Source organism: Oryctolagus cuniculus, chromosome 10, assembly GCF_051225735.1.
Source record: "Oryctolagus cuniculus isolate XC-2025 breed Fujian yellow rabbit chromosome 10, ASM5122573v1, whole genome shotgun sequence".
Taxonomy (NCBI): domain Eukaryota; kingdom Metazoa; phylum Chordata; class Mammalia; order Lagomorpha; family Leporidae; genus Oryctolagus; species Oryctolagus cuniculus.
The window spans coordinates 45,133,715-45,145,731 of NC_142876.1; the positions used below are offsets into that span (position 1 = coordinate 45,133,715).

Below are 12,017 nucleotides of genomic sequence, written 5' to 3' on the forward strand. Positions count from 1 at the left end.
GAGGTATTAAAAGAAGAGAAATGTGTTTCTTAAACATACCCTTAGTCTATCATCCTAAGCTAATGCCATTTGTTTTTCAACACTGCTCAGCAGTTGCCGTGAGAATAAGAACACTTGACGATTCTGTCTTCTTGTCACAGCTACATGTCTACAAGTGCTCCTGTGTATTTTTTTCCCAAGTCAGTAAGATTCAGAAAGCCTCTATTGTTTATCATGCTAGTGATCCTACTGTTCTAGAACAGGAGAAGCTGAAACACACTCACAATTGTGGATGACAAACACACTCAGACCACCAATGCCTTTGCAAAAACAGTGTAAAAATATTTGGATAAATACATTTATTTGGGTAACTACTGTAACAACTGAGAGAAGGAGGAGGAAACCCATAAAAATAGCACATTGACAATTGGGAAATTAGAGTCACTTGAAGAAAAGTCTAAGGACTCCTTGCTAAAACAACCTTCCCCAGAAAGTGTGTTGTGAACTCTGAGTTCCAAACCTTGCCTCCACCCTTCTGGTCCTTCTACTTACAACCAAGGCACCACAATATTCGGAAACTTGTTTCAATTTTTATTTCAAACAAGTATTGTGAACAGATTTTCCTGAAAGGATAAATTGATCTAACCAAATAATTTAGAAGTGTAGGTTTACTGTGGGATTTATTTCAGTGCTTAGGGTAGGTTCTAGAGATGAAGCCTGGCATGTAAAGGAATATATTTACATATATACATATATAACACATACACATTCACATATATGAGACTGAATTCCCTTGCTACATTAGTAGCCTTATTGCTCCCTTTTCAAGAATGATGGGATTGGCTGCCTCTTGTACTCAACATCTCAAAATGGGCACTTTTTTTTACTGCATGACTCAGCCACTTAATCTGACTAAATAGCATTCCATCACCCATTAACAGCATTAAACACAACCGGATCTCGAAATACTTCAACCTTTTCAGTGTCAAAGCTATCTGTTGAGACCTGACCACAGTGAATGTTTGAACAAGCCCTCTACTGCCCTTCATGGACAAAGTACCATTTTAAATGGTCTTCTAAATCTTCAGGCTTCTAAACTATACCACCTTTTCAGAAATACAATTCCAAATTAAAATTCTGTGTCAGAAGGCAACCATTAACCAAATTGCAAGTGTTCTTATGAGCCTCATTTAACTCAGGTGCATAAAGTTGAGAAGGCAAATTTACATACAGCTTGTTTTGAGTTTGGATGGAGCTTTTTGGAGGGGAGGCGGGATCTCTATATTCATAACTGTGAAAGGGCTATAGCTAAAGTGTAAATATAAAATTACGAAATTAAAATTCAGCATTTGCTCAAGGGCAGTTGGGAGAAAGAGAAAGCTAACTAAATATTGACAAAGCATAACAGTATGTATGTTGTATGCCATGTAAACCCATCAAGTCTCCTTTATTCAAAGGAGGAAGATCTGAACAGCAACTTCAGTGAAAACAAGACAACTCAAATTACTCACGAATTAATGTTTTTGATCTTCTTCATTCCTCATTTTATGTACACCTTTGCTGTGGAAACAATGGGGGAAAATGAGTCACTGGATTATCTCAAAAACAGTGACAGTGATTCAGTCATTCAACAAATAATGCTTGTGCTGTATGTCCTGTTTTTATGCTGATGAAATGGGAAGCTGTGAGGTCTGACATTAAAAAACGCACCATCAAGGGGAAAGATAATCAAGAGAGGAGGGACAGAGTGGAAGTAGGCAGATGTTCCCAGAAAAAAAGAGGAGATCTGTCCATAGACTGGGTTGGGGGTGAGTGTGAAGGTTAGGCCAGGGAATGTGTTCCAGAAGAAATGACTCAAGAAGTGAACCTTGAGCTTCCTTGCTACTTCCTTTTTGAGCAAGGTGAGCACTTCCTTTCTAGGTCTACAGGTTTCCTTCTCCACTGGATTATTTCTCCAGTAGTTACTAGGTACCAGTTACTGTACTAAGTGTGTTATTTTTCAATTATTCTTCCCCAAATCATAAGTCAAGTTTTGTGTTCTCCCCTTTAAGGCGAAATTGTCTGTCCCTAGCACAGTGGAATGTGACCATATTTGGAGATAGGGCCTTTACAAAAATGATCAACTTGAAGTGAGATAATTAGGAGAGGCCTTAATCCAGTAAGTGTCCTTATAAGAAAAGGTGAGGATACAGACAACACAGAGGAACAACCATGTGAGGACACAGACAGGCGGTGATCAGCAACAAGCCAAGGACCAAGGCTTCTGATGAAACCACTCGCACGCTGTGTAAACTGTGCAGTATGTGCAATTTTGTTACAGTGACCCTCTCAAACTAATGCACCCTGTTTGCAGATAGCAAACAGACATCAAATAGTGTCTCAGTCATACAAAGTATCAGAACCGGGACTTTAGAATGGGTCTCTCTGATCCAGAACTTCCCTTAACTCTCAAACACAACTGCATGCTTGAGCTCCTGCCTACCCAGGTATGCTCTGAATCCCACCAGGAATGTGACCCCCTTTTACAGCTGCCTACCCCGTCCACTTCCCCTTCTTCAACATACCTAACTCTTAACAAATAAGAACTTGCACTGTGCTCACTACTATGGCAAATGTTGTGGGAGACAGGATCAGAGACAGGCTGTGCCATGAAGGAGAACCCATTCCCATGGGAGATGAACATAGCAGCATAAAAACCATCTTAGGAGTTTAGTGAATGACAAATATCTAGTGCCAGTGGCAAATAAAGTGCTGTCAACCTCCACACTGCTCCACCTACTGCAGCTTGCTTTGGTCACCAGCGTTAATCAGAAACTGCTTTTGCCAAGATCTCCCAGTTTCTAAACCTAATAGACAACCATTCAGTCATTTGATGCCATTAGTCACATCTTCCTTCTGAAAATTCTTGCTTAGTATTCCTGGCATGGTTCTCTGGTTTCCTTTCTTTTGCTGTGACTATTATTCAGCAATCTTTTCTGGTTCCTTTTCTTTATCCTACTTCGGTGGATCTTGGATTCTGTTCTCAGACCATCTCTTTTCTCACCTTATCTTGAGAATGATATTCCTTTACATGTTATCAACAGGCACCTATCACTCCTAAACTTACAGCTCTAGCCAAGTTCTGATTTCTGAGCTCTGGATCCATGCATCCAAAATCTCTCCAATCTACCCTTTCTTAAACTGGACAGCAAAGGATTCCTCTCCCTTTTTTTTTTTTTTAACAGCAAAATTCCTGTGGCACTTAACATACTAACAGCCCAGAATATTTCTTTGCCTACCAGTTGCATAGTAATCTGCAATGCCATAATAATTTATTTTGCAGGGGCCAGAACTGTAGTGTAGTGGGTTAAGGTACCACTTGGAACACCAGAATCCCATATAGGTACCAGTTCGATTCCTGTCTTCTCCACTTCCAATCCAGCTCCCTGTTAATTGGCCTGAGAAAGTAGAGAAAAATGGCCCAAGAGTTTGGGACCCTGCAACCGCATGGAAGACTTGGATGAAGCTCCTGGATCCTGGCTTCAGTCTGGCTCAGCCCTGGCTTTTGCAGCCATTTGGAAAGTGAACCAACCAGTAAACGAAAGATCAATAAATCTCTCTCCCTCCCTCCCTCCCTCTGTAACTGTGCCTTTCAAATCAAGTATGTAAATTTTTTTTTAAAAAAAAGTGAAATGTTTTTACAAATAAAATCTGCTGAGCTACCTTTCCAATATCCCTGATAAAACTGGACAGAACTGGCTACAGTCAGTCTTGCAACTGGAGCTCACATAAGATCGACTCAGACCTGAGAGTTGCATTATTGTCATTAGAATGTTAAATGATATACCTCCAATGACAAGGTCTTTAAACATATTTTGATGTATGTAAAGACAATTTTTCATGGCACCTGCTCAAATGACTGCACCCACTCATTTTCTCTGCACTTATGCTTCATCACTTTGTTTCACCCAATTCCACCCCAATTACCCTAACTCCATAAATTCTCAAAACTCTGTATGTGGATATAGATTTGGGCGTTAACATGACTTCTCCCTTTGTCCTACAGGCATGTAGTAACAGCAAATGTTCTTTCTCAGAAGGTAAATCCAGGGTTCTTATAACAGAAATAGTGTACACATGAACAGGGGGACCTGTCCCATAATGCCTCTCAATCCCCACCCTTAGTGAACTGTAGCCAGTCACCCAAGCCAGAAGCATAGGAGGCATTGGTTTGGGAAGTTTAGAACTGCTGGTTTGGAAACCATGCTGGTCTTTACCTAAGTTCAAATTCCATAATATCTTAATTTATTTGAACTTCAGTGCCCTCACCTAAAACAATGAAAATGATAGGATGTGGGCCCAGTGCTGTGGCGTAGCAGATAAAGCCATCACCTGAAGTGCTAGCATCCCATATGGGCTCCTGTTCGAGTCCCCACTGCTCCACTTCTGACCTGGCTCTCAGCTATAGCTTGGGAAAGCAGAAGATGCTCCAAGTCCTTGTGCCCGCATGGGAGACCAGGAAGAAGCTCCTGGCACCCGGCTTAGTATTGTTACAGCTCCAGCCATTGTGGCCATCTGGGGAGTGAATCAGCAGAAAGAAGACCTCTCTCTCTCTCTCTCTGCCTTTCAAATAAGTAAGTAAGTCTTAAAAAATGATAAAATGCACCTGAAGAGGCTTTGTGAGGATGCAATTTGGAAGTCCCCCAAGACCACCCTCAGGCTCAATATTTGGCAAGAACTCATAGGACTTAGAAAAGTTCTTTGTTCACAATTATGATTTACTACACCAAAAGGATACAGACTAAACTCAGCAGGGGAAAGAGACACATACAAGCATTTTTCAAGAAAGTTCTGAAAAGTACAATGAAAAACATTTTTGTGCCGGCGCTGCGGCTCACTAGGCTAATTCTCCGCCTTGCGGTGCCGGCACACCGGGTTCTAGTCCCGGTCGGGGCGCTGGATTCTGTCCCGGTTGCCCCTCTTCCAGGCCAGCTCTCTGCTGTGGCCAGGGAGTACAGTGGAGGATGGCCCAGGTGCTTGGGCCCTGCACCCCATGGGAGACCAGGAAAAGCACCTGGCTCCTGGCTCCTGCCATCGGATCAGCGCGGTGCGCCTGCTGCAACGCGCCGGCCGTGGCGGCCATTGGAGGGTGAACCAACGGCAAAGGAAGACCTTTCTCTCTGTCTCTCTCTCTCACTGTCCACTCTGCCTGTCAAAAAAAATAAATAAATAAATAAATAAAAAACATTTTTGTGCAAAAATCCTTTGAAATCCATGCACACTTTTTTCATAATATCCATTTTCCTTGAACTTTTTAAACAATTTTTGTTTTCATAAACTTGAAATGAATTGAGAAAAAGAGACACAGAGATCTTCCATCTACTGGTTCATTCCCCCAAATGCCACAACAGACAAAGATGGAGCAGGCAGAAGCCAGGAGGAGCTCAGAACTGAGTTTCGCATGTGGGTGCCAGAGACCTAAGTACATGAGCCATCACCTGCCACCTTCCAGTATGCATTAGCAGGAAGCTGGGTTGGAAGCAGATGAGCTGAGATTCAAACCAGCACACCCATATGGAATATAGGCATCCCAAACAGGCACTTAACCTGCTGCACCACAAGGTCCACCCTCATGAACTTTTAAACCTCATACAATCATATACATAGATTTCAAAACATTTTAGCACCAAAATAAACTTGTCTTTTTTTTAAAGAGTTTTTTTTTTTTTTTTAATTGAGGCCAGCATTGTGGCACAGAGGGTTAAGCCACAGCTATGACACCAGCATAACCATATCGGAGCTCTGGTTCAAGTGCTAGCTGCACCACTTCTGAACAGGTTTCCTGCTAATGTGCTGAGGAAAGCAGCAGCAGATGACCCAAGCACTGGTGGGAGACCCCTATTGAGTTTCTAGCTTCTGGTGTTCAGCCTGGTCCAGCCGCGGCTGTTGCGAGCATTTGAGGAGTGAACAAGCAGAAGGAAGGTCTCTCTCTTCCTCCCAGAGAAATAAAGAATGAAGGTAATGTAACATAAAATGAGGGGTGAGGGGAGAAAGGAAGGAAGAAAGCATGAAGAAAGAAGGTATGTTTATTTTAAAAATTTAATTAATTTAAAAGGCAGAGACACAGAGGTCTTCCATCAACAGGTTAATTCCTCATATGCCTCAACAGCCAGGTCTGGTAAGGCTACATCCAGGAGTCTGGAATTCCATTTGATCCAGTTGAGTGGCAGGGACCCAAGTACTTGAGTCATCACCTCTACCTTCCAGAGTGCACATTAGCAGGAAGCTGAAATTGGAAATGGAGCTGGGATTTGAAGCCAGGCACTCCAACAGGGGATGTGGGTGTCCCAAGCAGCTTTTTTTTGTTTGTTTGTTTTTGTTTTTGTTTTTGTTTTTGTTTTTTTTGACAGGCAGAGTGGACAGTGAGAGAGAGAGAGACAGAGAGAAAGGTCTTCCTTTGCCGTTGGTTCACCCTCCAATGGCCGCCGCGGCCAGCACGATGCGACCGGCGCACCGCGCTGATCCGATGGCAGGAGCCAGGAGCCAGGTGCTTTTCCTGGTCTCCCATGGGGTGCAGGGCCCAAGCACCTGGGCCATCCTCCACTGCACTCCCGGGCCACAGCAGAGGGCTGGCCTGGAAGAGGGGCAACCGGGACAGAATCCGGCGCCCCGACCGGGACTAGAACCCGGTGTGCCGGCGCCGCTAGGCGGAGGATTAGCCTAGTGAGCCGCGGCGCCGGCCCCAAGCAGCTTTTTAACTTCTGCACTAAACACCCACCCTTAGGCTGATCTTTAATTCAATTTTCCAACAACTTCTTGAAGTATCCTCATAGGGCGGAGCCCAGCAGAGAGCTTCACGCTGTCCCCCTGCAATGGAGTCATGTGGAGAGCACTCCCTTCTCCCAGCAACAATGTTTGACAGCATGCACTGAGTACCATGAGCCAGGGAAGGGCATCTGTCCATCCAGCTTTTGTTTTGTTTTAAATGGAGGTCAGTCACATAGATATGGCTGACCACCCATGTGACCAAAAGTCAAGCTGATATGGGATTCAAAGCACCACCTAAAATCTCATGGTTATCACAAACTATCTGTCATGGCCCAAGGCCCCATGTAACATAAACGTTCTTATCGGGCCCAGAGTTACTTCCCAAGAGTTGCTCCAGGGTCAGATCCTCTACTGCACAGAGGATTAATGAGTTCACACATACAGCATGTTTAGCAGAGTGCCCGACATATACTAGGTGCTCAAGAAATGTTAGTTGTTGTTAGCGTTTTCATCCTGTGTTTCTCTTCACTTCCCATGTTCAGTTGCCAAGTCTTGTAAATACCTCCCTCTTTGTTTTCTGCCACTACTTTTTCTGTTTATGCCACCACCTTTATATAGAGTGAAAGCAATCTCATAATGAAACAATAAGAAAATAATGTAAAAAGAACATGTAATTTTGAAAAGAGCCAAATAAAAGTTCTAAAACAAGTAGTCTTGGAAATTAAAAACTCAGTAGATCCCATAAACATCAGATGAGCCACAGACAAAAATGCAATGAAAATTAAAACTTTGCTATTTCCTAAAGTTTTCTATTTTCATAAGGAAATACAAAAAGAATCCATTGTAGTGTTCTTTGAAGTAGTGAAAAATTAGAATGGGGAATGTAAAAGGTATTTTTACAATCAAATACTACTCAAAAGTTAAAATAAGTGAACCAGATTTGCATGCACAGATTTGTATGAATGTATGATAAATATGCACAGAAGGAAAAAATAAAGACTTGAGTCACTTATGCAAATTTCTAAAATTCAAAATACAGTGGTAGTTTATATATACTTGCACATATTGAAAATGTGTTAATGTGGATGAGAAGGGTATACACCAGCTGTGGAATGTTTCTTCTAGGAGATATGGGAGAGAGAGTCAGGAAGTGAATAATGGGATTATAAGAGCTTAAACTATGTATAACTGGAGCAAGTATAGGAAACATTGATTACTTTCAATTCTGCAAATGTGTCCCGTTTTATTTTTCTTTCCCTTTCCCCATATCTTGACTGTCAGCCAGGGCTCAACTAGGAAAGGAGAATTGTATGTTGAAAAAAATGGGCCAACGCTGTGGCACAGTGGGTTAAGCTGCTCACTGCAATGCTGGCTTCCCAAATGGATACCAGTTGGAGTCCTGGCTACTGCATTTCCAATCCAGCTCCCTGCTAATGTGCTGGGGAAAGCAGCAAAAGGTAGCCTAAGTTCTTGGGCCCCTGCCACACATGTAGGAGACCTGGATGGAATTCCTTGCTTCCAACTTCAACCTGGCCCAGTCCTGGTCATTGCAGCCATTTGGGAAGTGAACCAATGGATATCTATCAAATAAATACATCAATTAAATAAATACATCTTTTTAAAAAATTATGTGCAGCTAGTATATGACCTAGCACTTCCATTCACAAATATAATATCTAAAAGAATTGAAAGGGAGTTAAACATGTATTTATATACCATTATCCTTTGCAGCATTGGTCTCAGTGGCCAAAAGGTGGAAATCCAAATGGCCATCAACTGATGAATGGATAAATTGTACTATATTATACAATAAAATTTATTCACCCATAAAAATGGAATGAGCAACTTTAAAATACAACATGGGTGAATTTTTAAAATTTAAGACAGATACAAGACCAATGTTATATTATTCTATTCATATGAAATACCTAGAATAGTCTGACTCAGATGAGGAGTATTATTTTATAGATTAGAGATTTATTTACCAGGGGCTAAGAAGAAAGGAATATGGGGAATTGTTGCTTAATGTCTACAATGGTTAATTAATGTTAGCAATGGTTACAATGGTTAATTAATAGTAATGCAATGGTTAATTAATGTTGCTTAATGGTTCTGTTTGATGTGATGAAAATCTTCGGAAATAGATAATGATGATGGTTACACAACATTGTCAATGTAATTAGTGCCACTGAACACATGTGCCAAGTACATACATATATGACAATTTTTTAAAAATAATGTAATATACAAAAAACCACTTATTCATACACTTTAAATGGGTAAAATGTATGTAAATTATCAATTTTTTAAGTAAACAAGCAAGAAAGATTTATTACAAGGAACTGGCTTATGTGCAAGGGCTGACTGGAACTCTCAAGGGCAGACTGAAGCTACTGGGCACAGGAGGAATCCTCCTTTCTCAGAGAATCCCCTTCTGCCCTTAACTTTTTCAACTGGCTGGATCAGGCCCACCAGGGTTACGCAGGAGGACTTCCCTTACTAGAAGTAAACTGATGATAGATTTTAGTCACACTACAAAATATCTTTATAGCAATATCTAGGCTGCTATCTAATTGAAGTACTGGCAATAGCCTAGCCAAGCTGACACATAAAACTGACCATCACAGTATGGTTTATATTATGGGTACATCTCTCTGTCCTTGACATTGATATGCACTCAAACTTCAAGAAGTTCAATAGTGTCCAAAAGTACTGTGGAAACATTTTCAAAGATATACGTTGTTTAATGTATGATATAAAAGCTATGAATATAACAACCAAGAAATTTTTAATATATCCTTAAAAAGGTTGTAATTACTGTATTTTAAAGTGTCTAGCATAATTTCCACATTTATTCTTAAAAATATAAAGTCTATGCACAGCACTGGACCCAGATTGATATTAAAATTAATAAGACACACAACTTGGCCACAATGAGTTCACAGTCTCCTCCTATTTACACATCAATAAATCATGATTCTTCCCCAGTCACTAGACCATGGGCTCTACTGGTGTCCTGGGTCAGCCCCATGTCCACTCTGGAATAAACAGTCTGGAATAAACAGCCTCTGCTGCCCGAATTTTGACTCTCAGGTGTCAGGGTCTATGGGGTGGAAGACTCAACAGTAAGAAATTAAAACATCCCCCATACTGTCAGAAACACTAGAGGCATTTATTTCTGGGATAATTCTTTTCATGGAAAAGTTTCCCTATGCAGAATTTCTCACTTTCAAAGCAAAAGACATTCGTTCCTAATTAAGATGTGAGAAGATAAGGGTCCTAGCGCCTAAGGTATCTGGTGGTGCCTCCCTCCTCTCCAGTTTACCCGCTTCTAATCCTCTCCCCTGTATGCTTGCCTCTGCTCCTCTTTTCTTTCTCTTGCCTTTACATACCTTCTCCCCATCATTGTCCTTGTGGTCATCACTTAGCTCTGATGTAGGACTTAGAGTGAATGCCATGGTCCATTTTTTAACCTGTCAGGTAGAGAGACGGAAATATAAGCAAAGACAAAGTCATATTCCAGGAGCAAAAAGAAAAAATAGGGGGCTCTAAAGTTCAGTTTTCTCTGCTTAATGACATAATTTTTAAAAGTTGTTCAGCAATTATTTCACCTCAGTGATAATAAGGAACACCATTGAGTTTCTACTTTCAGGAAACTTTATTTCATGAAAAGGCAAACACTCCTAAGAAGGTGCAGCATTTTCATGTTTTAAGGGTTAGGGGTCCCCTCCCACCTCATTTTTGCTGCCTTAAATTACTGAATATCTTTTGAAAAAAATCATTATTTTACAAACTGAAACTACACTTTCCACCCTTATTGAACATCAGGCAGCATGCAATCATGCATGGAAACTAAATGGTGAAAAAAAAAATCGGTTCTATGAAAATTAATTTAATTATGCTCTCAATGTTTTTCTATTGATAGAATGTACATGTAACTCCTTTAGGACAATAATAGAGGTTACAAAATCTAATTCACAGGAGCAAAGGGGAGTTTCATTGCTGTTGCTTAAATTATTTGATTTCTCATTCCTATCAGGGACCATTCGATCCAAGTGAGCCATTTCATTGCCATTTGAGAGGAGAAAAATTAGGCCAATACACTATTAAACCAGAGATTCCTATTGAATGTTCCAACATATTCTTGTATCATTTGCTTTCTATGAATCAAAATAATGCAATATTGTCTGCCACTAGGCAATGCAGGATCCCAGTATTGCATATTCCCTGACATTTTAGTTGAGCAAATACCCAAAGGGCCCTCCCAGGTGGATGTAACTTGGCTTTGGGCAATTAGTGTCCAGAGCCACATTAATGTTGTCTTCCTGATTCTGCAACTTGACAGTCTGATAAACAATAGCACTGAGAGGTGTGAACTTCCACTATTTATCTCAATGGGCTGTTAACTTTGAAACCCAATTATGATCACTTAAATGCCAACACTGTTAATCATTTCACTGCTGATCACTGTACCAGAAACATCCAGCCACAGTGATGTGCTTCTTCCCTGGGCTGCTGGGCTCAATTGTCATGTCCTGATGTACTTTTTCAAAATGTCCTCTTGTTAGGAGTGTCAATCTTGGATGGGCTAAATGGGTATATTCAGTGTTTGAGCCTTTCGGTAAGCAAAGCACCTATCACTATGCTTAAAACAAAGAAAGGAGTGACTACCTGCGGCTTGTTTTCAAATACTGAGCTTGAGTTTTCCTTACAGGAATCTCTTCAGTCCCGTGAGTCCTTACAGAAATTAAACCGTTTGGAATACCAGGGTCACCATTAGAGATAATGTAAAATAGGAGGAAGGAGGGTGATTTTTCCAGAAGTCACTGTTGTGAACAGTGACTTCATCCATCTTCAAATATTTTAATAGTTCTTCCAGGTCTTCCATCCAAAATGTCACCAATATGTTTATATTGAATGTCTCTGTGAGCATGCTCTTTACATGTAACTATCGAAACCTAGAAAAGTAGGTATTTTGAGAAAAATCAGTAGAGGTTGCTTCTTGTGTGAGGGAAGAAAGTCTCATGGATAAAAAACACAAGAAATGAGAAAGGGCTTCAACTTCCCTTTGAGTTCAAAATGGATTATGGCAGGATTTCCTTAGACTTATGTAAAAGAGGAATACAATGAACACAAAACATCTGAATAAAGTGGAAGGAGAGTTCCCTAGAAAAAGTAAAGTTCCTATCTTTCCCTAAGATAACTATGAAAAAAAGCTTTAGTACTGATCCTCTAACAAGCTCCCACCCCAGGCCTGAGGCACTGTCAGTCATGCAGGACAGGTCCAGAGC

The 12,017-nt window shown here is 40.9% G+C and overlaps 1 long non-coding RNA gene across 1 annotated transcript in view; it reads right to left on the reverse strand.

Annotated features, from left to right (window-relative positions):
- Nucleotides 1-1,489: 1,489 nt before the first annotated feature.
- The window catches only part of LOC127492391 (uncharacterized), a 107,587-nt gene continuing 97,059 nt past the window's right edge, over nt 1,490-12,017 (reverse strand). The window contains exons 2-3 of the long non-coding RNA XR_016215134.1: nt 10,119-10,199; nt 1,490-1,539 (exon numbers count right to left, since the gene is read on the reverse strand). This is a non-coding gene — a long non-coding RNA (uncharacterized LOC127492391). The remainder of the gene's footprint in view (nt 1,540-10,118; nt 10,200-12,017) is intronic.